The sequence below is a fragment of the Chenopodium quinoa genome, unplaced genomic scaffold (assembly GCF_001683475.1).
Source record: "Chenopodium quinoa cultivar QQ74 unplaced genomic scaffold, ASM168347v1, whole genome shotgun sequence".
In the NCBI taxonomy this organism is placed as follows: domain Eukaryota; kingdom Viridiplantae; phylum Streptophyta; class Magnoliopsida; order Caryophyllales; family Amaranthaceae; genus Chenopodium; species Chenopodium quinoa.
The window spans coordinates 3,335,797-3,355,690 of record NW_018742577.1 but is presented as its reverse complement, the minus strand read 5'-3'; the positions used below and the strand labels follow the sequence as shown (position 1 = coordinate 3,355,690).

Below are 19,894 nucleotides of genomic sequence, written 5' to 3'. Positions count from 1 at the left end.
TGACCTCTCGGATTCTTTTTTCTCGCGGTGATCCGCGATGTATTTTTTCAAGTATCCCTTCCGGACCATGTCCTCTATCTGGTCCTTCAGTTGGATACACTCCTCAGTGTTGTGGCCCGAAGACTCGTGGAACTCACACCACTGATTTTTATTTTTTCGCTGATACCACTCTGGGAGTGGTCGCGGCTTTCGGTAACTCTGCTCTTCCTTCGTCACACTGTAAATTTTGGCGCGTGGAAGAGAGAGCGGAGTGTAGGACTCGTATCTGCCTGTGTATGAGGCTAATCTGTCCTTCAGACAAGGGTATTTGCCTCTGTTTCCCTCCCCCGGATTGAGGTTGGGTTTTTGCTTTATTCCATTCTTCGGCTCGGATGAACTTATCCGAAGCACTAAGAGCTTCCTCCAAGGTCTGCGGGGTATGCATGACCATGAAGTCTAGGAACTTTCCTGGCTGAAGGCCATTCTGCATTGCAAAAACAGCTAACCCCTGGTCCAGCTGGGAGACGCTTGATGACTCGTTACTGAAACGGGTCAGGTAGTCTCGGAGGCTTTCGGTTTCCCCCTGTTGCAGACTCATGAGCTCTGCGGTAGTCTTCTCTCGGCGGTTTGCCGTGGAAAACTTGCTCCTGAACTTGGAGGACAGATCATCCCAACCTGTTATGGAGCCTTGCCTTACTCCCTTGGAGATCCACGCTTGCGCGACCCCCTTGAGAGTGGTTGGGAAATATTTGCACCAAGTCGCCTCGGATCTGGGGCAAAGATGCATATGAGTCTCATACGAGGCCACGTGGTCCTTCGGATCCGTGGTCCCGTCATATGTGATATGCGACGGTATTTTAACCGTGGGTACGCGCTCTTCCAGTATCCATTGCTCGAATGGTGAACTAGCGGGTAGCATAACGGCCTTGCCCTTGTTCCTGGCCGAAGGGACCGCGCTCCGCCCTCTTAGAGAGGTGGAGTGGTTTTCGTCCCTGGCTGGGAAGTCTGGGCCTCGGCTGCAGGGAACGAGAGGCGACTACGCACGCTCGGTTCCTGGCCGCCGAGTCGGTCAAGGACGCTTCTGCGAACAGTCTCAGGTTCTCGACGAGTAGATTCTGGCCGAGAAGCTGAGCTGCTGCTCTTATGCGCTTCTGGTCTTGAGGATGAGGATCCTTTAAATAATTGAGGGTTCTTTTTCCTCTGTTTTTCATTTTTCCAAGAATCCTCCTCCCACTCTTCCAGTTCCCGGAAGGAAGGAAGCTTCCCACCGTCATGGTCTAACTTCCTCCGCTGATGCCGGGTATGCGGAGGAGTTCGATCACGAGGCGGTGGCATATTCTGTGCCCTCATTGCCTCCATGAGTACTGCCAGCGCTCTTGCCACCTCTTCCGAACTGGGCCCCGTCAAAGGGGTCCTCGGCCGAGTGTGGGAATGAGGCCGCGCAGCCGATGGTTGGCTTTGGGACACTTAATATGTCCTATGATCAGACTGACCCCTGCTAGACCGAGAGTGGTCCGGCCTATATTGAGAGTCATGCATTACGGGAGATAGGGAATCCTCCTTGTATGATCCTCCCCCCGAGCCGGCACCCTTGGGAGAGTTCCGGTCCGGCGAGGGCGATGGTGTAGGGGTTTTAGGCTTTTCGCCCGCTCCTTGACGGAGGCTTTTGCTCTTGCGGTTCTTAGCCATGGCTGCTAAGATAATTGCAAGATGATCTTGGTTAGGAATTTGGCTTAAAGATTTTTGAAAGTCATCCCCACAGACGGCGCCAAATTGTTTCGGGTGAAAACAATGGGACCTTGCCGAAGGTCCGCTGAAATGGAGAAGACTGGATTCGGCCCAAGTTATGTTGGGCCGAAGGTTTCCTGCACAGTAAACACACGTAAACTAGCCTCGGGGGAGTTGCCGAGGAAGGCCCCTCCGATGCTAAAGTCAGTACAATGTGTAAAAAGAAGACACTATGCAAGAGAGTTTGTAGCTTGAGGCTTTTATGGAATATATCTGAATGCCAGAATGAGCATATGAATTAGAATATGAATATCCACGTGAATATGTCAATATGATGGCTTTTATACCTCATCATACATGGAGAGGTTGGGCTTTAGCCCAATTGGCTTGCTTTGTGGGCTGACCTTTGACTTTTGCACAATTGGAGAGTTGAACCTTGACCTTGGGCTTTTAATTGGATCATTTAGTGCTTAGGCCCAATTTTGACTAAATTGGACCCAAACAGATGATGATTGTAATTATAGCAACTAGTCTCAAAATATGCATTCCTAAAAATAGCTAAACATAGGAATATGTAGAATGATATACATGTGAAAAGAATAAATGGCTATCAATTGATCATCACCCTATAATTAATCAATTAGTTTTGCTAAATTGTGCTACAAGTCTACGTAGTAGTGTAGTACAACATTGACAACAACGTTTGATCACGTTGTAAGTGTGACATAAACCTAAATTTCAATGTTATCAATCAAACAGAAATGGGCAGTTTGTAGGGGTGGGACTTCGGTCTGGCGGTTCGGTTTGACCTCGGTTTGAGTCGGTTTCGGTTTGAAGCGGTTCGGATTGAAACGGTTTAGTTTAGCTGGCGGGTCAGTTTGGTTCGGTTTGGGTTAGTCACGGCTCGGTTTGGTTTCGGTTTATTTCTTTGCGGTTTAAATTCGGTTTGAGTCATAAGCGGGTCGGTTTATAAACGATTCGGATTATGTCGGTTCGGTTTGATACGGGTCGGTTAAGGGGGCGGGTTTACCCGGGTCAATGTCAGTGCGGTTTACAAACGGTTTGGATCAAGCCGGTTTGGTTTGAAATGGGTCGGTTTAGGGGCGGGTTTACCCGGGTCAATATCGGTTCGGTTTATAAACGGTGCGAATCATGTCGGTTCAGTTTGAAATGGGCCGGTTTAGTGGAGGGTTTACACAGTTCAATTGGTTCGGTTTATGAACGGTTTGGATCATGTCGGTTCGGTTTATAAACGGTTTGGGTCATGAATTCATGATTGTTTTAAAGATCGCGTCATGACCATGATTTAATGAGTTGATACTTATAATACGATAAATCGATAATTAAGAATGTACAAGTATTCAATTAGATTGATCAACAAGTGTTTTAAACTTTTAAGTTTTAATGATCAGATATGTAAATATGTTTATCGATTGTAGTACATACCAATAATTCAATGAGGCAATGATACTTATGATAGTATGATAATGATACCAACCGTACATTCGTACGATATGATATACATAATAATTAATCTATAATTACATATACATTAACAATATCGTATTGAATCAATTTCCATTTTCAAACATTGCATTTCTTATAAATTATAACTTACACGAGATTAAATGGATTCGTTATTTAGTTTGTTACTTTATTTAGATTACTAACTCAAACAACTTAATAAGTTAAATGGACGAAATCACGAAATCACTAATTAAAGTGGTGATGCAATCATTATGCAATACTAATGTACGAATAGTCAAATATACAACGGTTAGATTGAATGCCCATGAAAAACAATGGTTAGATTTTCATTACTTTATTAGTTATTAGTATTACTTATTAAGTTATTATTAGTTTATTATATATATATACTGATATACAGTCACAGACTCACAGATATATATAATATACATATAGAGATGTCAGATATTGATGTGCATTAACTCATTAAGTCATTAACTATGCCGTATTGAATCAATTTCAATTTTGAAACATTTGCGTTTCTTACAATTTATAACTTATAAGTAATAAACTAATAATAATAATAATAGTAATAATAATAATAATAATAATAAATAATAATAATAATAATAATAATAATAGTAATAATAATAATAATTGTAATAATATTATAATAATAGTAGTAGTAAACTAGTAATAATAATAATATTAACAAATAATTATACTAACAATAATAATAATAATAATAATAATAATAATCCCTCAAAATAATAATAATAATAATAAATAATTAAAAAAAACGGTAAAAAAGACCTAGAAAAGCACAAAGAAAAATCTAGACCGTTAGATCTAGATGAATATTCTGGAATCTACAAAAAAAAAATAAAAAAAAATGAACGGTTAGATGTTGAGATTGAATATGGACGGTTAGATCAACTGAACAAGTAAAACCTAAACCTAGAAAAAAAAACCCACTCTATCAGCCATTTAGCCGTTTTACTCACTCATAGTTTCTCTCTCTAACTTCTCTGTTTCTCACTCTTTCGTTCTGAAATTCTCAAGAATCTCAAGCTCAACTTCTCAACTTTTAAAAATCCTAATTAGGGTTTTTGTTTTCGTTTCATTTGTGTTTTGGATCTACAATTCTGATTTCTCGCTTTACATTCTCGTTTTTTTTGTTTTTCAAATCTTCCTCTCCTTCAATCTGAAGGCTTCAAGTCGTCAAAAGTTCAAAACTCAAGGTAATTTTTTGTTAATTTTTGTTGTTTTCGTTTTGATTTTTTTCGTTTTTGTATCGGTTTGTTTATTTAGGGTTTTTGTTTTCGTTTCATTTTTGTTTTGGATCTAAGTTCTGATTTCTGACTTTTCCATTCTCGTTTTTTTTTCCAAATCTTCCTCTCCTTCAAGCCGTCAAACCTCAAGGTAATTATTTGTTAATTTTTGTTGTTCTCGTTTTGATTTTTTTCGTTTTCGTTTCGGTTTTTTACTTTTTTTATTTAGGGTTTTTGTTTTCGTTTCATTTTTGTTTTGGATCCAAAGTTCTGATTTCTAACTTTTCCATTCTCGTTTTTTTTTTTTTTTTTTTTTTTTTTCAAATCTTCCTCTCCTTCAAGCCGTCAAACCTCAAGGTAATTTTTTTGTTAATTTTTTCGATTTTTTTCGTTTTCGTTTCGGTTTTTTTTTTATTTCAAGTTCTGATAATCTACATTCTTGATTTTTTCTTTTGATCTCCAGTTCAGGCAGTTCTCCATCTTCAAATCTCCTTCAAGCCGTCAAAGGTAATTACTTTTTCCTTTTCGTTTTTTTTTAATACAATTTTTCTGTTTTTGTATTTGATTATTGTTGTTGTTCTTGCTTGAATATAGTCGAAATATGCCTAAAATCTGTTGTTGATTGTATTTTTGTTTTTTACGGGAAAATGGTAGATTTGTGCTGTTTTGTTGTTTATTATGCTCGATTTAAAAGTAATGATGATGGGTTGTTCAGATTATGTGGTTATTGGCTTTTTTACCTAACAAAAGACCAAATTGTGTCACTTTCTGCAGTTATGTGCATAAAATAAATGCTAGTTTAGGGCTAGTAATATAAACATCTCATGTTTATTTATAGGTTCATAATTTCATTGGAAACTTTTGAAAAAGTTTAAGCTTTTCTTATGTATGCTTTTTTCTTTTTGAGGATATAGGGGTAAACTTTTGCCAAAGAATGTTGAGGCATTGGTTACCACCCAAAATTGGTGCCGTGGTTATCAAGCGGATGTTGAGGAAGACGTCCTCCTTATTGGTAAAGAGATTGAAGCCGAAAGTGCTTCATCTGCATAACTGGTATTTGTGTCTCATTGTGGTTTATTTTATCTTGAAAAATCGTTGCCCTTGTCATTTATTTTCAGATATGCTGGCAGCATTTTTCAAGACTTTTAAAATCGTTGCCCTTGTCATTTATTTTCAGACTTGCTGGCAGCATTTTTCAAGACTTTTAAAATCGTTGCCCTTGTCATTTATGTTGAGACTTAAATAGTTAAATGTATTTTGGTACTTGCTGGCAGCATTTCTTAAGTTTTTGTTAAAACAACCATTGCTCAATGATGTAAATCTGAGAGCAATTTTAAAAAAACAAAAGCTATAATTTTGAAGTTGCTTGAACTTGTTATGAGCTGCTGCCTGCTGGTAGTGGTTTTGCCTTTTGGTTGTTGTCTCTGCTGAGTTGTTATTGCCTATATTGTTGCCTGCATGAGCTGGTTCCTGCCTCCTGCCAGCTTGAGGTGCTGTGTTGCTGCCTTTTGTGTTATGAATTTATGATAAGTTTTGTTGCTGCTGTTTCTTATGCTTGCTGTTTTAATTTTTCTTGAATCATCGTTGCCCTTGTCATTTATGTTGAGACTTCAATGTATATGTACTTGCTGGCAGCATTTTTCAAGTTTTAAGGTAAAACAGCCATTGCTCAGTGATGATACGATAAACGTAAATCTGAGAGCAATTTTGAAAAACAAAAATAAGTTCCTGTTGAGTCCCTTCTGCTTATATTATTCCTTGCTTCTGATAAGTTGCTGATCTGTTATTCCGTGTGCTGGTTCCTGCTTGTTGCTGCTATTTCCTCTGCTCTTGGGTGCTGTGCTGCTGCTTCAAGATTCTGCTCCCAAATCACTCACATTCTCACTCCTCCCTTCATCTTATAATGTATCATTTTTTGCAACTCTAAACTTGATGATGTTTCAGTTGATAAATCTGAAATCTAATCTGGGTAGTAGTGATAGTAGTTTCATTATGTATTGGTATATGTATTGTGAATTTTAATCAATGAAAATGGTGACTTTTTTTAATTGCTTGTTGATATTACTCTAATTTCAATGCTATTTATCTACTGAATTTGTGGTAATGTTATGAAATAATTGTGGCTACAGATTTGGGATGCCTCCGTATTTATTAAAATTCTTTTACTTAATATCTGGTTTAATATAAGAAAAGCTAAAAAAATGTGTTTTATAAACATTTTAGTCCTCCCCTTTACAAAATACTTGTATAAGAAAGTTTTATAAAGTGATAATGTGAATGATTGTACGCCTTATTGACTAGTACAGTAATATTCTAATGCTTATGCCACTTGTGTAACGCAATCTCATACATCTCCAATCGTATGTTACCTTTGAGGCTTTGAGTGTTATTGGATGATCATGAATATCAAGGAACAATGAAGATAATTTGGGTGGACTAGCATTATTACTGGAATGAAAATGATACAAATGATATATCTTGTAATTAAAATAAATAAGTAATCTAAAACGATATTAATAATGTCGTTGGCCTAGATCTAGGTGATATAAACCTTTGTATAAACCTAAGCCGTTTGATTAGATCTATATTTATTAACATTAATTGTATTTACTATTTAGCCATTTAGGTTGTAAATAATTCAATTTGAGTTAAGCAGTTTGTAATCGGATCAGTTTAAACAGGTTGCGATTCGAAAACAGTTCGATTTTAACGGTTTAACGGGTTATGGCAGTTCAGTTTAGACGGTTAGCGGATTATAACGGTTCGGTTTATACGTGCGGTTTAAACGGTTTCGGTTCATAAACGGGTCGGTTTAAACGGTTAGCGGGTTACAAATGGTTCGGTTTAAACGGTTTTTTTCGGTTTAAACGGTTTCGGTTTATAAACGGTTCGGGTCATTAACAGGTTTATAAACTATTCGGTTCGGTTTCGTTTTGGTTCGGATTTGCGCAGTTTGGTTTGTTATCGGTTTACGGTCCGTAACGGGTTGACATTGAGCGGTTCAATTCGGTTTCGGTTTGATATTGAACGGTTCAGTTCGGTTTTCGGTTTATATTTATCGGTTTATAAACGGATCGGTCTGTGATGGTTCGGTTCGGTAACGGGCGGTTTCACGGTTCGGTTTGAAAAGTCCCACCCCTAGCAGTTTGTTATTAAAGACATGCATGGGTCCCACATAGAGAAACTTGCTATAAAAGTGTCCGAGAAACCGTGTGTACTACAATTTCCATGTAAGAGAATATAATTTGTTGGGTACTTGGGTGATTATTATTGATCATTGAGATAATTATCTTCCCTTTAATAATTAAACTTTTTTAATTTTGGTGGAATCTTCCTTATAATTTTACTTCCTAGTGACTATTTAGAGCTTTACTTCTATCCTTAAACAATGGATTAACTATTAATTTTTATTATCAACTACCTAAAGTGGGTCAACATGTGTTGCTTTTGCAACCTTAGACATTAGTCAATTTAACTTGATTGATAATATAATTTACTTTAGTGGCAATTAGATCTAGTACGTAGCCACGTAGGTCTAATCAAATGTAGTACAAGAAGTAAATTACTAATTTTATATTATAATGTCATCGAGAATCCTGTGTCATGAGGTTGGGAGCTCAATTGTCACTGTTTTTTTCCTACTAATTAGTAGGAAAAAGGTTTTTACTTACTACTACACTTTATTATATAAAAATAAGTTGACAACAAGAGTCATTTATAAACAGGTTTTGTGTTCAAGCTAGTCATGCTTAACACACTAATTAAGGATCGAAAACGCAGTGTCATGTCAAACTTGTGTTGATATTTCATAAAGGAGCTCATATAAGCACATCACAATCCACCAGCCGTTTCATGATAAGTCATGTTGTGCCTAACCTTCTCAACAAATATTAATTATTTTATTTTAGTTGGTTAAAAATGAGTAGGTTGAGCCTTCATGTTTGTGCTAAATATTAAAAAAGATTTCTATGTGCGATCCATGACCCATTGTCGATTAGTTTCTCATGTCGTGTTAGGCTTACAATAAGGCCGTTTGAACCAAATTAAGTAGCCGGTGTGCTGCTTCGGCCATGCTGCTATCTCTATAAAAAATAAAAATAAAAAATGTTGGGAGGGGAAAAGCTTTAAATCCTAATATATTAGCTGAGCAAAGTTAAATCACTCTTTTCTTGGCTTTATAATTATTTCAGCATTAATTAGTGAGGTTGATTAATTAACCAAAAATTAAAATAAAATAAACTATCTTGTTAAATTGGGTGGATTAGGCTTGTCGTCAGTGATAGACCACTTGTAAATAATTATATATTTGACACCCTTGGATCGACCAAATTTGAGAATCATCTATAACAATTACTCAAAGAACAATCATTGGAGATACAGATAAAGGAAAAGGAAGAGCATCTTTATTTTTATTTTTTTTAATCTTATCTACACTTCTAGTCTCTTGTGTGTGGAGAAAGTAAAAAGCTTATTTAAGAAAACAACTACCTAAAATGATTTCTCAAGATTATTAGTAAACTTTTGAAGGTATAACTTGTTTTCATTAACTAACATCCTTTTAATCAACACTCAATTTCATATTTATCCACATCATATCTTCTACCACACCTTGGTTCATATAAATTCAAATGTGGAGTAGAAAGTTCTTCAGTAAAAATATCAGCTAATTAAATCTATGTAGATACATACTCGTATCAAGCAGTGAGAGCTTCATGGGCAACATGCTCACAAACATAGTAATAGTCTATTTTGATGTGCTTGCTACGATCATGTTAAAATGAACTTACTATGAGATAATTAGTAAAGACACTAGGTTAATTCTCGTGCCACACACGATAATTTTCAATGTATTATTAATGTAAAACAATAATTTGTATTACAATAATTAGTAGAGACAGTCACAAATCAACTTGAAAGCCATTACAACTCTACAAGCTAAGACCAATTCGCACCCTTAGTCCCTTATCATATATTCATATCCGCAAGACCGCAACAATATAGGCAACACGGCAACACCTCTAAAGTCAAGTAAGTCAACACCTCTATGGTCAACTTTAGTAGAGGACTTGGACACGATGATTTGCCATCTTTGCCATCTTTGAATTTACGAGCCAAGTCAAATTTACACAAACTAGACAAAAGACATTAACTTATTTTACTTATCAATATGTGGTCCATCCCATTGCTAGCTTAGTCATATTACTCATATTATTAATAATTTTATTATTAATGGTTAAAATTGTGCATTGATAAACAAATATAGACTAACAATAGAGGAAATATTTATATTTAATAACTACTAAAAATATATTAATGTCAAAATTGTACATCGATAAATATATTGAGCCTTTCAAAAAAAAAAAAACAAACCAACCATATTGAGTCTACCAACGAGAAAATATTTACAGTTACTAACAACTATTAACGGTAAAGTTGTACAATGAGGAACACCTAAAAAAAATTTAAAGTGGAACGACTAGGAAAAAAAAAACGTTAGATATGGTACAGTATTATTAATTGAAAAAGTAGTCCAACTCATTGGGCCTTAATTCTAATAGCTTAGCTTGATTAGAATATATAGATTGTTAATAGGTCTTGGGATTTCTAAAGGCTTGTTCGTTATTATCATTTTTTATTTTTATTTTTCTATTTTTTTTAAGAAACAAAAGGTGAAAAAACAAGAAAGTAGAAAAAGTAGATTTCACTGCACTTTTGTTGTCAGTTTTTTTAATAAGTAGATTAGTACCGATGCGATGTACGGTAATAATAATATTTTTTTCCCATAATTAATTTGTGATATAATATAAAAATGGGGTAACTCATGTGCAATAAATAAATGCATGCTTATAAAAAAGATGAAACAATAAGGCAAAAAATATTAAAACTACAGTTGAGAAGAAGATATATAATTATTTTTTATTAGTTGTGTTGAAAAAATAATATACATTTTATTACATTATGCATGTTATTCCCAATAAAACTAATGTTGTATGGCTTTTTATTAATAAATTAATTTAGTTCCAAAAAAAAAAACTATACAATGTATACATTAAATGTTAATATTGTATTTTTGGCTAAGTACATACTTCCAAAAAATAAGCTAAGTAGAATTATTTTTTTTAAAAAAAAAAACAACTTAAAATTGACATCATATATTGTATTGGCGGGAAATTTTTTAATGATAGCTTGACATATGTCTAAAATGATCGATGTAAACATTACATGTTTTAGTGATAGTTAATAGATTTTTTGAAGGAAAAAAAAAAGTTATAAGTTCAGAAATATTTAACAAAAAATTAACTCAATTATTATTATTTCATAAGATTTCAAATCAACACCCTGAATAGATATTATTTTTTTTCCCCATTGAACCCTATTATTGTATTTTTGGCTCCGTCATTTTATACTCTCCACCATATGTCAACCTTCTAAATTATAGCTTATTCTCCCTTTATTTTTTTTATTTTTTAATTTTTTTTAATAGATTATTCTTCCTTAATAAAAAGGTGTCAAAACCTTGTGTAACTATTTTAAGTAAAATTAAAAGAAATACAATTATCATAAAGATAATATATAACATTAGGAATAATATATTATTATAGTTGTATAATAATACAAATATTCCAAAAATAAAAAAAATTTACTAAAAAGGAGGGGGGGTTTTGGAGTGCTAAAACAACACCAGAAAGTGACACGTGTCATTCCTGGTGTTTGTTTTAGTATTATGTTATGTTATTGATTGTAATTTCAATAACTCAGACAAATTTTTTTATAAACTATATTTCATATATATAGTCTTGCCTTCAAAAGCCAAAAATAAAAAAACTGAAAATTACAAGGACATCAAAGGGGCCCTAAGTTGTTTTATTGTATTAGATTATAGAGTTAATGATGTGATTTCTAATACCATAATGCCAACTTTGTTTCCCATGTTTTACAGTTTTACTCGGTAACTTGGTAAGTTTAAATGCCACAAATTGATGTGAATCTAGATTCGTTCTTATGACTATCTTCATAGCCTTATGTAAATACCCTTTTGGTTTTACCTTACTTGTAAAGTATGAGTTTTACAAGTGGGCTTTTATTATTGTTTTTATTATAAATGGACTTACTTTTAGTTGTACTGGGCCTATAAATAGGTTCCAGTGTCAATAAATGAAGGCTGGTCTCCAGACCAGCCATATATTCATGCCCCCTCACCTAAACGACAACGTTTTATAGCATGAAACGTAAATAAGAGCTCACGTGACGTGACGTCACCAAGTATTGTGTTGTCAAATCAAGTATAAATACCTGATTTAAAAGAAAATAAACCCATTTTTCATTTTTTGAAACCACCATACCCATTTTTCTCTCTACTGTCTCTTTCTCTCTCTAGTTCATCTGAAACCTCCATAAACATTCTGAGAAAGCTTGGAGATCAAAAATTTCATGCGTAATCATGGATATTAGAGAAGAAATTGCTGATGCTACCGTAGGTTCTGGAAATCATCGTAAAAAAATAAGGTTATTTTCAATTTTTCTCTAATTTGAGCAACGAATGTCACTCTAAACTTGTAAATCTGTTCAATCAGTACATAGATTTTGTTTATTTATAATTTTCTCTCTCTAGCCGTCAATTTCAGTATTATAATTACATTTTTGGTTGTTTATTTTGATTTTTGTTCATTTTGAATTTTGTATAATTTTGGTTGATTTATTTGGATTTTTGTACATTTTGTCTAGGGGAACAAGAATTACATCATCAATGCCGGAATTAAGAAACAACAACAACAAGAGTTTAGCATCTGAGCTAACTAGCCTGATTTTCTAGTTGATTCAAAAAATAAAAACCCTAACTATTTTTTTTTTTTTGAATCTTTCAGAATGAGAAAAGCTAGTTCAGAGCAGGATATTGAAAGCAAAGATTCGTAAGTGCAATTTTAATTTTGTTGTTGATTTTAGAGTTTAATATTAGTAGTTATAGTGTTATTGACTAAATGTTCATTTTGTAAAAATTTAATGTTCATTTTGTGAAAACGAACAGAGATGATGAAGATGTTCCAATTGCCATCAAATTGGCTAGAAAAAAAAGACAAACGCGAAATCCTACTCTTATAATAGACCCAACACTTTTAAATGATATCAAAAGATCAGCCAAGTAAGACATAGTTTGCTCAATTTTGTTTATAATGATGTTCAATATCATAATCATTTGTTCATTTTAATTTCATAGTTTGGAACGCATAATTACTCTCAACTGATTTTAGTATTAAAAATGTTCATTTTAATATTAGAAAATGTTCATTATAGTATTAAAAAATGTTCATTTAAAGATGATGAAATGTTCATTTTAAGATGATAAAATGTTTAATGCTGAATTTAGTCATTTGTCAAAAATTTAATAGAGCGTGATGCTGAATTTACTTCTTTGTTCATTTTAATAGTTGAGGATGTTCATTTTGTTTGAAAGCATGCCCATTTACTGTTTAAAGGCATCACAATTATAAAAATGTTCAAAATCTGAAGAGTGAATGTTCATTACTGATAGTTAACTAAAGACTTAGGGGGATCATTTATTCATTTTCATAGTTGAGGATGTTTATTATTTTTTAAAAGCGTTTATCAAAACTAGAGGGGTGAATACTACAAGAGACTAATCAAATGAAGATCAAAATCAAATCTAAGAAAGCAAAATCAGAAAATGTTTTTGAGAAATGGTTTGTACCTTATGAAGCATATGGAACGTATACAACTAACCCTAAAAAACAATGGATTTGTGACTTGAAAAATGATGTAAGTGCTCTTTATGTTCATTTCTTTTAACCCAAGTGTTCATCTTTTCAAATCAAATGTTCATTTCTATAAATGTGATCCTATTTTTAAATTATTGTGTTAAATATTTTTCTTATATGTATTTTTTCAACTAGGTTGATCAATTGAGGAAGTTACGGGTCGTATATTGTGCACAACTGATGCTTTTTGAGGGAGCCAAGTACCACCAAATGAACAAAATGGCAGCAAAAAGAAGACAAAGAGAAAGTGATTAACTTCTAAATGTTCAAATGCAAAACAATATGTGTCTTTATGTAATATACAATATGATATTTCTTCAAAAGAGTATTTCAAATTATATTGAATGATGAATGTATATAAACATATGTTTCTGATATTTGATAATACATTTGTGTTTTTAATTCATTTCACATGTTTAAAATGTTCATTTTTATACTCTTATCAACTTTAAAGGCAATTACATTCAAACACATAAATAAAATTGTTCATTTTCTTTTATAAAATGTTCAATAGAATGTTTTGATATAAATTACAAATTTTTAATTGAAAAGTTGATTTCTAAAATGACAACTCATATAAATCAGAAAAGTTTATTCATTTATGTAGAATCTTAAAAAAAAAATTAAAAAAAAAATTAAAAAAAAAAATTAATGATAACATTATCAAATAATATCAAAAAATCACATAATATTAATTATCAATAACATTGTGCATAACATTAACATAAAATGTTCATTCATTTATAATAAAATCAAATATGTTCTTGACAAGTAAAATTGTATGCTTCAATGTATAGTATAGAATGATTCAATGTATAGATCTTGATGAATCTTGTATAGTATGCTTCAATGTTAGGAAAAAATCCCTGTAAAAAAAAAATGTTCAATAAGAAATAAAAATAAAAAAAAGAACAATGATAGCAAAATTATATACTTACTAAACTATTATTCATTGATCAAACATTGAAAGAATTTTGGTGAAATAAACATCTCTAACATCTCCAGCTTTAAAATGATTCAAACAAATAAAATGTATGTCAACGTATATAAATACTATATATGTGCATAACAAAAAGCAATAATGTTCAATTATATTCACCTTACTATTTTTATCATGAGATGGATCTTTTGACTGAGTGGGAATTGTATCACCAACCTTATAAATTATTAAATGACAATGGTCGAATAATGAAATGTTCAAAATAGAAAGATGAAATGTTCATAATGAAAACAATAATGTTCAACTATATTTACCTTACCATTCTATCATGAGATGGATCTTTTAACTAAGTAGGAATTGTATCACCAACCTTATAAAAAAATTAAATGTTAATAGTCGAAAAATGAAATGTTCATAATAAAAAGATGAAATGATCATAATGTAAAAATGTAATGTTCATATTTACCTTATCCTTCTGAATTTTGTTACCTTCAATTGACTGAGTAGTATCCTTGTTTAAAGCAACCAATCTTGATCCTTCAATGCTAGAATTTGAATAAATCAAACGAGCAGCATTATAATAAAGTCTTGTAAAATTCAAAAAAAATTGTTCAAATGATAATAACAAATCATAAACTAATTGTTCATACAATATAAGACATTGTTCAAATTTAGAAATCTATATATTCATTAATACCTCAGCAGATGTTTGAACATTAAACCTAACCATACACCATCCTTCCCAATAGAAAACTGAACAAATGTTGTACGACCTGTACGATCCACCAATTTTTCATACTTTCTAGTGTTCCGTTTCTTGTTGTCTTTAAACCCTTCATTTGAACACAATAACTTTATCATAGTCCATTTCCCTAGCGCGCCTACTATTTCTTGTCTTTGCCTTCCTAATACTAAAACCTTTTTAAAAAGCATACTCCTTGTATAAATCGTAAGCCCCTGCATCACCCTTAACAGTCTTCACCATTAATTCAGATTTGTCTGCCTCATAAACTATTACTAGATCTTTATTCACTGAAAATAGTAAATGTACATATTATAGTCATATAATGTTCATTTTAGAATCAGGTCATACTGTATCTAATTAAAAATGTTCATATCAAAATAATAAAATGTTCATTTATATTCAAAAAATATGAAAACGACAGAAAAAATAAGTGATTAATTCATTATTGAAATATTGTTCATAATCAACATAATAAATGTTCAATTAAAAACACTATAATATTATTATAAAACAAACAACGTATAACATGTACAATCACTGAAAATAGTATAACATGTACAAACACTATAATATTGATTTTGTTCAATCAAAACCAAAAACACATATAATAAATAGAAAATATAAATTCAAAGCTTAAATTATTCAATCCAAAGAAATCAAGCATTAAGCAATTATTAATTACGGAGTATATGAAATAATCAATTAGCAAAATAAACTCCATTGAATCAAAACAGCACAAAATTATTCAAAAAAAAAAAAAAACTCCATTGAATAAAAAAAGCACTAAATTATTCAATCAAAGCAATAAATAAACTTACATTCCTCTAATAATGAAGGAAGAATCCCAGATGAACAATTCGTAGCAAGCTCCATTGTTATTTACAAACAAAAGAATAAAAATCTTGAATACCTTGAATGTGTAGAGCAATTCAGCACCAAAAATAAAAAAAAAAATATATCAAAGATGAACAATGAGAAAGAAAATATTGTAAAATTGAGAAGAGAGAGAAAGTTTGAATTAAATGGAAACAAAATCTTTATATACTCAACAAAGGAAAGAAATATGGCTGGAAAATAAAATTGGAGATGTGAGCTAGAAAAAAAATGATGTCGTTTAGAGGAAGGAAAAGAAAATATGGCTAGGCTCGGCTCCCTACCACAAAACGCTGTCGTTTTGGCGAGGGTGCAACAAATGGTACTGGTTTCGAGACCAGGTAAAAATTTGCGTTCTAGTGTGTAAGGATTAATTGATGGGCTATTTAGTTCATTGATTGGTTCTTAGGTCTTTTATTTTACTAGGCTATATAGTTCCCTTTCTCTTAAGATAATGTTAACAGGTATAAATATATGCTTAGGGTTGTATTTTAGAAGAGGAGTCGATTTTAATAATATTATTATGAGTTATGAGTATGCTTGATCTATTTTGTGTTCTTGAGAGGATACTTAATTATTCCCATTGATTGCTTGCGAGCTTCAATATTATCTATTGTTATATTTTCTCGAGTCTACCTAGATCCATATAACAAAAGGATTTTAATGACACATTTACGGGGCATTTGGAATGTGGAAATGGGAGTTTGGGGATTAAAATGTAGGAATAGTATTGGGAATTAATTGATGGGAATACATGAAAATATGCGCAAAATACAAGTTGATCTTGTTGATCAATTTATTTTGTCAATCAACAGGGTAAAAGTGTCTTTTTCATCATTAAACTTGGGGCAAAAGTGTCTTTTCCATCATTAAACCTGGGTCAAAGTGGTAATAGCATATGTTTGGTAAGGGTAAAAGTGTCTTTTCCATCATTAAACCTGGGGCAAAATGGTAATAGCATGTGGCTACTGTTCACGTTATTTACAATTTTGCCATTTTGATTTGTTTTGTAAATTGATCAAGAAGATCAACTGGGGCGGCCTCGAAAATATGTCAATACCTTTGTTTGGATGGTGGGTGGGAATATATAAGAAATAAATAACAATTTTACAAAAATACCCTTACTAACATTTGTTTTCCATTCTTTTTATTAATGACAAAAATGTCATTTTGTACCTATTTTTATTCCATCCATTTATTACCTACCTTTCCTTGGTAATAAAATGGTGGGAATTCACCCCTAAATATTCCCATTCTTAAATCTCTTTTTATTCCCATTCCCATCAAACAAACAAAGTTTTTTCTTCAATTGAGATTAAAACTTCCAATCCCACCCTTAATTCCCACATACCAAACACCCCCTTAGGCATAAAAAGAGGAAGCCTTAAGCAATATCCGGTAGACACATACATATCATGACAATTTTGTAGATAATGTCGAATTGTCGACTTTAATAGGATCCATTTTTACTTTACGCTTATACGAAGGCCCCGTTCACTTCACCTTATTTTTGCCGAACTGAAATTATTTTTACTGAACTGAAATTATTTTTGCTGAACTTAAATTATTTTTACTGAACTGAAATTAATTTTACCGAACTGAACTTATTTTACTGATCTGAAATTATTTTTACTTATTTTCTACTATATTTCTTCTTTAAAGTTACTGATTTTTACTGAACTAAAATTATTTTTACTGAACTGAACTTATTTTTATTGAAATAAAATTATTTTTACTGAATATTATTATTTTAAGGTGAAGTGAACGGGGCCGAAGTACAATTAATCTTACACGTACTCGAACATAAATGTAGTTTTCCAAAGTAAGTAAATAATCCCATTCGATGATTTAATGATATTATAAAAACATTCTATTGTTACATTTATTTCTCCAAGTATATAGATATATTTACATGGTACATATCAATATGCGATTTATTAATAGTAGTGAGCTATATGATGAGACTATACATCTATAATGGACTAATGGTACATAAAAAATAATACTCCCTCCGTAATCGCACCATTTGAACTTTTTAACGATTCACACATCATCGTTGATCAACTTTTGTAGTGTTTCATAAGTAAGAAAAAACATGATTATGCAGGATTTTATTAGATCTGTTTTGATTTATATTTTTTAAATATCAAATTTTAAATTTTTTTAATAAACACATATTAAAAATAGGAAAAATTGACCAAAATAATTCGAACTTTACCTCATTTGCCCAAAAGAATCCAAACTTTAGATTATTTTTTAATAATCCGAACTTTGATGAGAATTTTCTTCTAATGGTCCCAAGTGACCTATAAGGCTATAACCGGTTGAATAGGTAATTTTTTTCAAGAAAAAAAATTTAACTTACACGTGTCACTACGTGATTGATCAAAAACACTAATTAACACTTAAAAAAAATATTAGTTACTAATCAACACTTAACTAGCTAATAAGTAAATATAACTAATTTTTTAAAACTAATTATATATAAAAAAAAATAAAAAAAATAAAAAAGAACCACCAACCACCCCTCCTGCCCCCACATGTCTAGCCCTCCGCCCTTGCCCCCACTCCTGGCCGCGCCCAGACCAACCTTGCCCCGGCAACCGCCCATAACCCCCATTGCGTCGCCCCAAAACCACCATAACCCCACCACGAAACCCCTCTCCCTCCACCACATAAAGCCTTCAACTGCTTCTCCCCCACCTTCAAAACCCTAGCGCTAGGGTTTCAAAGGTGAGGGAGGGGCGACTAGAGGCTTTAGGCGGTGGGGGGAGGGGTTTTTAGGGATTTTTCGGGTTAGGATGGGGGGTTTTGTGGTGGGGGTGTTGGTGGTTTAGGGGGCAGTGCAAGGTGTAGGGAAAGGGGAAGCGCCGACAAGGGAAGGGATTGGGTCTGGGCGCAACGACGAGGCGGGAGAGTTGGCCGGGGGTGGGGGCAGGGAGGTGGTTGGGCTGGTGGGGGAGGGGGTGCTAGGTTTTTTGGTTAATTATAATTATTTTTATTTTTTTGGCCAATTACACGCTGACACGTGTCAGCCAACCTGTTATAACAAGTTAAATGACCGGTTGAGACCATTAGAAGAAAATTCACCTTAAAGTTCGGATTATTAAAAAATAATTTAAAGTTGGGACTATTTTGGGAGAATGAGGCAAAGTTCGAATTATTCATATCAAGTTTTCCTTAGAAAAATTAATTTTCTAACTTTTGCATTAGTCAACAAGAAACTCCACATGGTGCAATTAAAATAACAAAGGAAGTACGAAGTATATATTTTTCTCACTCCTATTTGTTGGTTGACCATCTTTTCGCATCCACGTGGACCATTTTTTCTCTTCATGATTCTCTCCTTTACACTTATGACGTTCTTTCTAACAGTCCTTTTTCCATTGCGCTTTTCCTCCTCTTTTTTCTCATGCATCAAACTGGTGCCCCACCCTTTTATTTTATGCAATAAAATATTTAGGTGAAATGTTCAATATATCTAAACAAAGATAGTACGAAGCAATACCTTAAAAATGAGAGAGAATGAGGTAGAGAGAGAAAGAGAGAAAACCCTTCCTGAACCACCGTCACCCCCTGTTCCACCTTCCATCTCAACCTCCTTCAAAGTTGTTCTTCATAATTTCGATACCCTTCCACCCTATTTCTCAGCTACTTTTTGTTCCTCTAGCCAGCCACCCTCCTTTAACCTAGAATCTGAAGCTTTTGTTCCTCTCCCAGCTTCGGCTTTAGCCCCCTTGGCCTCTCCATGGTCATCCTCTGTTATTATCAAGTCCATAGGGAAATCCTTCGCAACGGATTTTTCTCATTCAGAAATTAGTGGTATTGTGGAATCTTCCTACTCTGTTATCAATTTCCAGCCTTGGTAAGGGTTTCTTTGTGGTTAAAATTCCACCAAACTTACTACCATCTGTCTTAAATTGAGGTCCTTGGTTTATCAATTCAATCTACCTCTCTATGCAACCATGGAAACTAGGGTTTAGGCCATCAGAAGCCTCTATATCTCTGGTTCCGGTGTGGGTTTTCCTACCAGAATTGCCAATGGAATTCTTTGTTCCATCCTTCTTGAAATCAGTTGGCAATTCCCTAGGCATCTTCCTTAAATTGGATCCAGGAC

General features: G+C 33.0%; 1 long non-coding RNA gene across 1 annotated transcript; it reads left to right on the top strand.

The window, feature by feature from the left end:
• Positions 1-11,781: 11,781 nt before the first annotated feature.
• LOC110720767 lies at positions 11,782-13,589 on the top strand. The gene is made up of 4 exons (XR_002511355.1): positions 11,782-11,951; positions 12,171-12,355; positions 12,472-12,585; positions 13,355-13,589. It is a non-coding gene; the product is annotated as an uncharacterized LOC110720767 (long non-coding RNA).
• The last annotated feature ends 6,305 nt before the right edge of the window (positions 13,590-19,894 follow it).